The sequence below is a fragment of the Patiria miniata genome, unplaced genomic scaffold (assembly GCF_015706575.1).
Source record: "Patiria miniata isolate m_02_andy unplaced genomic scaffold, ASM1570657v1 HiC_scaffold_5, whole genome shotgun sequence".
In the NCBI taxonomy this organism is placed as follows: domain Eukaryota; kingdom Metazoa; phylum Echinodermata; class Asteroidea; order Valvatida; family Asterinidae; genus Patiria; species Patiria miniata.
Genome location: NW_024037072.1, coordinates 36,959,994 through 36,970,459, shown reverse-complemented (window position 1 = coordinate 36,970,459; position 10,466 = coordinate 36,959,994).

Here is a 10,466-nt window from a genome sequence, read left to right as displayed (position 1 = left end):
GTTCGGTCAAAGTAAACAGGAGCGCGCATTCTGCCAGCGTGGGCATTATAGTTGGAACCGTCCCAACTATAGTGCAGCAGTTGGGTCAGCCCAACTATAGTTAGGACTGGAGTTGCGCCGGACGTCGGAGGGTGTTAATGTTCCGTGGCGCTCGCACCATGTATTCGTCGTGAATGCATGCCGCAGGGCTGGCCGGCCACGTGGTGATGCCTAGTTGGATGAGTTGTCCAGCTGGGTTTTATAGTCAAGCAACATGCAAAATTCAAAGATTGGCGTGGCCCAGCTATCGATGGGCCCCACCCAAAGCTAATTTCAATGGTTCCAAGTAAAGTCAGACGTGTATAATCAGAGCTGTATAATGTTACAGTAGTTGTACAGCAAGTGAACTATAGTTAGGACTGCAAAATTCAAAGATTGATGTGGCCCAACTATAGATGGGCCCCACCCATGGAATGTTTTATAGTAGTAAATTAATGTAAACTATAGTTGGGACCGCAAAATAAAAATATTGCAGTGGCCCAACTATAGATAGGCCCCACCCATAGCTCATTTCATTGGTCCCAAGTAAAGTCAGATGTGTATCAGAGATGTAGGGAATGTTTTATAGTTGTACATCAATGTAAACTACAGTTGGGACCGCAAAATAAAAATATTGCATTGGCCCAACTATAGATAGGCCCCCCACATAGCTAATTTTGGTCCCAAGTAAAGTCAGACGTGTATCAGACATGTAGGGAATGTTCTATAATTGTACATCAATCTGAACTATAGTTGGGACACCGCAAAATAAAGAGATTGGAGTGGCCCGAATATAGATCGGCCCCCTTGATGACTCCCAACTATAGTCGAGCCATCCCAACTGTGGAACTACAGTTGGGACCAGGCGCGTACGCAGGGGGGGGGGGGGGTGTTTTGGCTGTTAAACACCCCCCTTAGCCATGTAAAAATATGGAGGGAAAAGAGAGTTATGTGACCGAGCGCGGAACAATTACAAATTATATGCATGCTCTCAACTTTAAGCTTTGAATACAGAAGACACTTCATAGGAGCAAGAGTATATAGGCCTATATGTATTTGAAACAAATGAAACAAAATATCCCCTCATAATTTTAAAAACTTCTGCTAAAAAAACCAGGGGAAAGTGGCCAGGAAACGCCTCAGATTGCACCACAGAGCATCTACGATCCAAAATTTTCCGGGGCCCTTCAGCGGGCCCCGGACCCCACGCCGTAAGTGCTTCGCGCTCCGCGCTCGCATTGGTCCTCCGGCCAAATCCCTTCTATGCTATAATTTCACCCTAGCGGTGCCCCCACCATTTTGTACCTTCAGCAGTGAACGGCTCTACAAGTGGCCTAAATCCCTTTCCAAAATAGAAAATTGTGAAAAATACGGATATGAACATGGTTCTCAACTTTGAGTACATAACAAACTTTATAAACAACAACAAAAAATAACAAATTTAAATGGAATTTTCGATGTTTAAAACGTTTTCTAAATCGCCTCAGATTGCACCACAGAGCATCTAAAATCCCAATTTTTCCAGGGGCCCTTAAGCGGGTCCCGGACCCCTCGCCGTAAGGGCTTCGCAGGTCCTGGACCCTTCATTACAATAATTCTAGGCCCCCCGGAAAATGGCAGTCTGAATCCGCTCCTGTGAGCAGAGCGCATATGTATCCTGTATCTGAAGTTTGGCCTTAGGGGTGGGGGCGGTTTACACAAAGATTCCCAACGGATGAGAATCATGAGATCCAGGGACGAAGCTGAGTAATTTTAGCCAATTACAAGAACAGATCCTAGCACTTCCGCAGCCCGTGTCACTTTTTTTCTTGAATTTCTTCTTTTGTTTTTGTTTAAATGCTGTTGAGGGGGGGGGGGGGACTGCCCACATTGACTCCTTTACTCATATGTTCATCATATACTCTAAAGACACAGAACATTTTTTTCCCGATTTACTATGCTTTAGCTCAAAAAGATTACTGATGGTCGTGGGTTCCCGGCCCTTCGAGTTTAACCCGTCCAAATATACCCTCTTTTATTTCTGGCGCCAACACAAACTCCTGACTTTTATTTTAGCGTTAAGTTTAGCCCACTGATACTATCTTTTATTTCTGGCGCCAACACAATTTACCATCTTCATTTATAGCGTCATAAATGACGACATCCAATTTTGAAACACCCCCCTTGAAAAAATCCTGCGTACGCCACTGGTTGGGACCGTCCTAACTATAGTTGGGACGATCCCAACTATAGTTGGGACCGATGCCATAGTTGGGGCGTAACAAGGATAAGAAGTTATTAGGCCAAAATAAAAGTCTCCGGTTTCAGGTATGGAGCTTGCCCAAAAGGTTGTGCGGCGATGCGGTTTTTTTACCGTTTTTTTTTCTTCAAATGTCGGCTGATGACTGCAAATGGTGCCGGACTAAACTTAGTGCAAATATATGGGAGTCCAGAGAGGCCACATAAAGCTTATTTTCGATCGTAACCCCATCTAAAAACACGTTAAAATTGTGCAGCAGCAGGATTCCAGTCAAACCAGTGAGTTTGGCGGTTTTGAGACATCATCTTTCATTGAAAAAAAAAGTTTTCATTTTGCCGACGCGCATGGATACAGAGACGCGCGCGCATGTCAGAAACCGGAGACTTTTTTCGCCTTATATCCCCTTGGATATTAAGGGAAAGCACATGCAAGCAGACATCCCAACAAGCAAACAAGCAACCCAACACCTAAACTTACATGGGCGTCGCCAGGATTTTTTCTAGAGAAGGCAACATTTGTTTTTAACAAAAATGTCTGTATTTCTCAACACATTCTCGATTCAGCAGGGTTTTTTTTTGGGGGGGGGGGGGTTGGGCAGGGACATTTTGCCCCCAACCCAACCCATTAAATATACACATTATGACTTCGCACCTCTTTTTCTTTTCTTTTTTCTTCCTTTTTTTCTTCCTTTTTTTTCTTGTCGGGGGGGGGGGGGGGGCAAGTGCCCCCTTGCCCCCCCCCCTTGCGACGCCCATGTCTCAATTGTTCTAAGGTATCCTGCCACACTTTTGTCGTGTGAATGCAACCGTTTCTGCGTGAAAATGACTTGAAACTTAAAAGGCGTTTACTGGCATGTTTACTAATGCATACCTTATTTGATCATTTCCTCCTCAAATTACACCCCCCTCCCTCTTTTTTGAATTTCCAAAGCTGTTTGTCCCCTCCCCTTCCCCTCCCCTCTCAAAGTTGTGACAAGAATTTGCCCTTCCTGCTTCCTATTTGATAATTCACAGGGTTGTACAATGTGTTGCATACATTCCAAATATTTGGGTCACTGGGGGTATACCCGATGTTCCCCAATACCGATGTTCCCTGAAATCTTATAGGATTAGGGTTAACGTTAGGGTTAGGGTTAGGGTTGGGGAACATTGGTATTGGGTAACATAGGTAATAGGGAACATATGCACCCCTTTTCTGGCGACATCCAAACACCGTGACATTGCTAGCAGGACAGAGGCAATAACAGTGCTACCAACAGCTAGACTGGATTTCGCCTGCAGCAATTGCAACAACATTACCAACACATTGTCGTAAAAGTTGGTATTTAGACATTTCTGTACAAAACCCCCTACACCTGGGGTTTGTGCAGAAAATATCACACGGTTATTTAGTACTCCTCCGATCACGCTCAATTAAACTCGGCAGCGACCGCAAACCCATTTTTATTGAATGAGGATCAAGGTATCAACTTTTGCGACAACGTGCTAGTAATGCCGGACAATGCTGGCAGAACTTTTTTGGGGGCGCGCGGGGAGGGGGGTATTTTGTATTTCGGGCTCAGAGCTCTGGTCGCTGAATGACATGATGCCCAAAAATCTTATTTGAATTTAAATAGCAGACCTGGTATCCATATGGTCCTTTTTGTGCATATAATTCCAATGAGATTCGAGAGGGTAATAGAAGGTACTGTTTGAGAATATTTTGTTTTGTGTTCACATACAAAATAAGATTTGGGTTGGCCATAGGAAAGCACCGTCTGATGTTATTCCGGTTGGTGTTCACATTCAAATGAGATTTGGGTTGGTCATAAAAAGCACCGTCTGAAGATATTCAAGTGCTGTTCACATTCAAATGAGATATGGGTTGGTCATAGAAAGCACCGTGTGATGATATTCGGGTGGTGTTCACATTCAAATGAGATTTGGGTTGGTCATAGGAAAGCACCGTCTGATGATATTCAGGTTGGTGTTCACATTCAAATGAGATTGGTTTGGTCGTAGAAAGCGCCGTCTGATAATATTCAGGTTGGTATTCACATTCAAATGAGATTTTAGTTGTCTCCTGTCAGGCAGAACAACTTTGGGGCTTCACTCACGAGATCATCATACAGGTTTCTTGGGTTGAGGTGAATGTCACCGACCATATTAGTAAACAGAAGAGTGCATGTGCATTCTTGGGTTAGGTGCAGGTAGGCTACATCAAGTATAGCTGAACACAGGACAGCATGAAACAAACCGCTAAACGCGTTCCTCGTCAACTACACTTTCAAATGGTGGAGCAGTTACCATATAACATAATATAATAAAAATGATATAACGCCATCGATATTGCGTAACCGCGATCCATGTTGAAAGTGATGATCTGGAACCATGTGTAGACCTCAAACAAGATCATAGCATTACATCAAAATGAAAACACATTGACCTTTGTATGAAAAGTAGTTTATTAAATTCATCATCATCATTAGCCCAATTCGATCCAATGCTGGATGCAGGCCTCTCCACAATCTTTCCATGCTTTTCGGTCCCTTGCAAGTTGTTTTACATTTCTTCCCTATGAAATCATCTCTTCGGCTGTCTTCCTCTCCGCCTCTTCAATGATATATAATAGCGTCCAATCTGTTACTTTCAGGGTCCATAATGCTTCTCAGCATGACACGTCCTGTCCAACTCTACTTTTTCCTTTTGATCTAAACTACATGTATAAGCTTGTACCGCTGTCTTTCTTCCAAGATTTTAGTTCCTAATTCTGTCTCCCTTAATGTGACTCCAATCATTATCTTGTCCATTGCCCGTACAGTGACTGGCAGTTTTTGCTCTGATTTCTTTGAAGGTGCCCCGGTCTCAGCGCCATATGTTAGAACTGGGATGATGCACTGGTTGAAGAGTTGATGCTTAATTTTTTGTAGTATTTATCTGCCTTGAATATGCAACTCAACTTGCCAAATTTTTCCCATGCAAGTTGTATCTCCTCTGAATCTCCTCTGAATTCTCAACCTTAAATGTAATCATCATTCTGTCCCAAGTAGTAATTAATTCAATTACCCGTTATATAATCATTTTTCCTATTTGTTAAACATTATTTCATTACTTATCTGGAAATATCTGGTAGTTTAGTCACAGGTTATATATGTTATATATTGGTTTCCAAAAATATATACATTTTGAATTTAAGAGCATCAAATAAACCAAACATAATATTCGACAATCATCTTTCCTGTGATCCTTTTCATTTTAAATCACATTTAATATTCCCATACCATCTTGATCTTCCCATTCCCAATCGGGCCCTCGCACCACTCGGGCACCTGGGAAAATGCCCAAAGAGCGGCATTTGATGGCGCCAAATCGACAGGGGACTTCAATCCTGAAACGAAAATTTTTAAAAAGTGCTTTAAAGGACGACATCTTGAAGCAACACTGTACGTAGTGCATGCGACACTGTGCATTGCTTCAGTGCAGTAAATATGAACGCAATTCGACAAACAATATTTTGACTTTGTGATTCGCATGAGCGAACACCATGATACGTTCCATTGTTAGGTTTAGACTCGACGTCCCCATGGTTACATGACATAAGTGGACGACTCCATTAAACATAGCCCGTTACCAGCTTTATGTATGTAGCATGTACAAGGAATTATCGCCTAGCACGAATGCATTCATATTTTAGGAAGACATAATTATGCAGACATAATGTTTAGTCTATAGGTGCGTATTCAGAATTATAATGTCATTCCTATAAATCCATGCATCATATTTTACTCGTACACGTACACCACTTCTACATTATAAAAGATACCGACGAAATGGTCTTTGTGTTTGAATTCGTTGTTGCACAACATAATTTGGTAATAGAAACAGCGTTGTTGTAATTGAGTGAATTGTAATTATTTTCGAAGTAAATCTATCGTAAACACCAACTTGTTGAATTAAAAGTCGCGTTCGTTATTTCAAAGGTTTAGAAGATCGTGTACTCTGTATTCAGTAAACATTTGGTGATGGTAAATGTGGTCAAGTTGGCCACGGGCTTCAGGACTACGTTCAGCGGTGATCGTATTTGAAGGAGGAGAAAATAGCCTCATGTCATCTCCCCATCCAAAAGAACAGAGAGTAAAAGAGGGTAAATGAGCAGCTTGAATTTGATCAATCAACCTTTTTGATATTCACAATGCATTTTGGTTATGGAAGACAAACAACTCAGGCAGTTTGTGCACAAATCTAGCTCTTTTGAAACATGAATATTTAGGATGTTCAACAAAGACACCGGTCACACTTGTGTCTATCTTTTCATTGGGCGATGAACAGTTTCTACGCTGCTGCCGTACTACGTTCGTTCAAAACGAAGGAACACTATTAGAACGACCGAGGACGCAATTAGTTGGCGTTTGATTGCGCACAGTGAGTGAGAATTCAGTCTATGCGAGTTCATTAGCATGAAAAGTGGCCCCACAACGTTTTTTGCAGGAAAAAAAGACCGCATGGCTTAAAAAAAACCATGCACGGTGAAATCGTGTAAAAATAGCCGAGGATCTATTCCCTGGTTTTCGGGCTTCCATCTGAGGGTAGAATAGATAAAATTACGGTTGAAAATGGGTCCTATTTGCCTGAAAAAGTGTAGGGATGCCATGTGGTTGCACGCAGGCTTGGTTCTTGGCCGGCGGCCATTACCAACACATTGTTGTAAAGGTTGGTACCTGTATCTAGACATTTCTATACAAAACCTCCTGCACCGGGGTTCGTGCAGAAAATATCAGACGATTATTTATTACTGCCCCGATCTCGCTCAATTAAATTCGGCAGCGACCGCAAGCCCATTTTAAAGAATTAGTTAAGAGAGGATAAGGTACCAACTTCTTAGGCGGGGTTCTAAGGGGGGGGGGGGGCTAGGGGGCTGTAGCCCCACCCCCCCCCAAAAAAAAAGTTTGCCCATCCCCCCCCCCAAAAAAAAAAATCCATCGAAAAATTGCACTAGCCAAATTTAAGAAAATGACGTACATGCGAACGGTCTCCCCCTAAATAAATAGTCGTGATAAGGGTGCATTTGTACACTTTTAGCTAATATAGTGTGCCTGATTTAAGGATTTTATCAGCGCTCCCCATTGAAAATATGGCATTTGTTAAAACAATGACGGCCTCACCTTGTGACTCTGCACCTGCGCCGCCCTTCACATACAGCAGACACAGCCCCAGAACCACCACCAAAGCACCATCGCGGAACGCCATTTTACTTTCCAACTTGTTTTTTTTTTGTGGCTTAATAAGTATTCATCACCGCCCGTCGACCTCCCGTCTGCGCGGGACCATGCTTTTATGTATATTATTGCTTTGATGTGGGTGAAAAATAAACTTTTTTTTCGCCTAAGTATTGATCATCGCCCCTAAAGTATGGAATGCAAATGTAACACCTAATACCGAAATAGAGATATCTCTATCTTAGTAATGATATCTCTATTTTAAAAAATATAAAGGTATTTCTTCTTCCAATAGAGATATCTCTATTTCAATTTTCGATCTCTATTTCAAATAGAGATAGGTGTATCTCTATTTGCAGGGGTGGATCGAGATTTTTTTGCAGGGGGGGGGGTGTTTCATCAGCAAATCATTGCTGAAATGTAGACAGTTTTTATTGTATGGACACTTGGCCTCGTAAAATCAATGGGGGGGGGGCTCGTAACATACTTTCAATGCGGCGCTAAAGTAGTATAAGTTAAAATCCGACCATTTTAACTCTATACTACAGAATAGTGTACAAATACCTCCTAAAAAGCCGTATTTCCTGCACAGGTGGACATAATTAACAGTATCATTTTTGGAGGTGTCACAGCGGGGGGGGGGGGGGGGGGGGGGGGGGGGGCCTTGGATCACAGCGGGGGGGGGGGGCCTTGGATCCGCGCCTGATTGGAAATAGAGACATCTCCTCTCCATTGACATTATTTCTGTTTCTGATACCGATATCTCTATTTGAAATAAAACATATCACTAAATGAAATAGATATATGTTTATTTCATAAAAGATACCTCTATTTTTAGTAGGGATATGTGATAAAGATATTCTCTATTTGAAACAAAGACAACACTATCAGAAATACAAATACATGTATCTCTATTAGAAATAGCGATATCTTAATTTTGAGAGTTAATGTTCAGTTTGCACGCCATACGCGAAGCTGAGCAGTGGCTCTTGTCGACATCCTTGAGTTCCGTATTATAACACGCTCTATGACATGTTGGCCTATATCTATTGTTGTCGGCTGTGTACTATATTTTGCCAGAAAGAGCTGCCTACATGGCAAGGCCACAGGTGTTTTTTCCCTCTCCAAACGATATCCGCATGGGGTGCACGTTACGACGTTTTGGACTTTCCTAATAATAAAATCATGAGAAAAAATATACAATTTGGGGAAAAAATGATTTCTAAAGTAATGAAATTCGGACTTTATTTCTCTTTTTAAAATCCTCCAAAGCCTCAGATTAGAAAGGAAAAACATTCGGGCAAAAACGGTGATTCAAAATCACGATCCTATCCAACTGAACTATCCAACGGCTCTACAAATCCTGGAAATTTATGGTAATAAACCTCGCTTGTACCCCCGCCCTGCAAACAGGACGCTGGCATACTCTGATGAATTCACACTCTGATTGGTTGGATTTTGCGTGACCTGTGACCTGCACGTCATCACGGTCATGACTCTGCCAGGTTTGAAACGGCCGTTAAGACTGGTTCATTTTTATCCCAGTTTAGAGATTTTTTTATTTTCTTTGAAAGCGTAATAATGTATAGGAAATTCTGTAAAAATTATATGCGCGGTAAATTTTCGATTCCCGTCACTTGCTCAGGCTCCGTTTCGAATCACGAACGGTCGGATTGCATTATGCGACGCTCAAAATTTTGTCCACATGGTCCGCTGAAATCATATCCGGTATGGAATGTGCGCATTTCTAAGGAAACTTTTCGGATAGCATTTGCCCACATTGTCTTACTGCTGCAGGCAGATGCATTTGCCATTTCCGATTTGCCTGCCTTTAATATTCAGTTTCAGAGCATTTGAGGGCCATTTTCGTTCGATGTCCCATGGGAAAGCTCACAACTAATGCAATGCTAGAAAATTATCAATTCAATTCGAAAATTTGTCTTTAGGTGCATGGTGCCACTCTTAAACAGTTCATATCTGTATTTGAATTTCGTTTGCTTAATTATAGTGAGCATGTTATTATAGTCGAAGCTATATTTAGAATTAGAATTAGAAAAACAATATGTATACTTTGCAATAAAAGTAAGGCCTGACTTAAAGTTATAATTAAAGGAAACTTTGTCGTACATTTTCATTGTTAAGAAATACAAAACACCTCCTTGAACTTAAAAACACTGTTTAAAGAAATACTTAACACCTTGATTACTTAATAGATGCTGCTAACAAAAAAATAATACCTTGTTTAATTAAACGATGTAAATGAATACGATGAGCATTGCCTAACTGATCAACGCTGTTAAGAAATACCAAACACCTTGTTTAACCTATAAACGCTTTGCGGAATATTAAACATCTTGTTAAACTTTTAAACGCTGTTAAGAAATACCAAACACCTTGCTTAACCTATAAATGCCGTGCGAAATATAACACATCTTGTTAAACTTATGAAAGCTGTTAAGAAATACCAAACACAAAAACCTATAAACACTGTACGGAATATACAACATATAAACGCTGTTAAGCAATACCAAACACCTTGTCGAACTCAAAAATGCTGTAGAGAAATATTAAACACGTTGTTAAGCTTATTAACGCTGTTTAAAGATATTAAACACCTTGTTGGGCTTACAAACGCTCTTACGAAATAATGTAAACACCCCGTGTAACTTAAGAAATACTGAACACCTTGTTTTACTTCGCTGTTAGGAAATACAATGAACCGAACTACTTGTTTAATTATATACACGCTTGCTAACTTGCTAACTTCCTTGAAATGTGATTGGTGTTCAAGTGGCGATATCTGTTTTATCGTAGGAAAATGGAATGCAAGGGATACTCAGTTATTTGGGCTGCCCGTCAGTTGCGCTTTGGTATGACGGCACAGGTATTATTATGGTTTACCGGGTGAGTAAAAAAAAAAATCGAAAACCAAAAGACGGGACTATTGTTTTGGTGAAGTTCTGCATATAGCACTTGCATAATCTAGGATATAAAAGCCCAATTCACTTTTAGTAC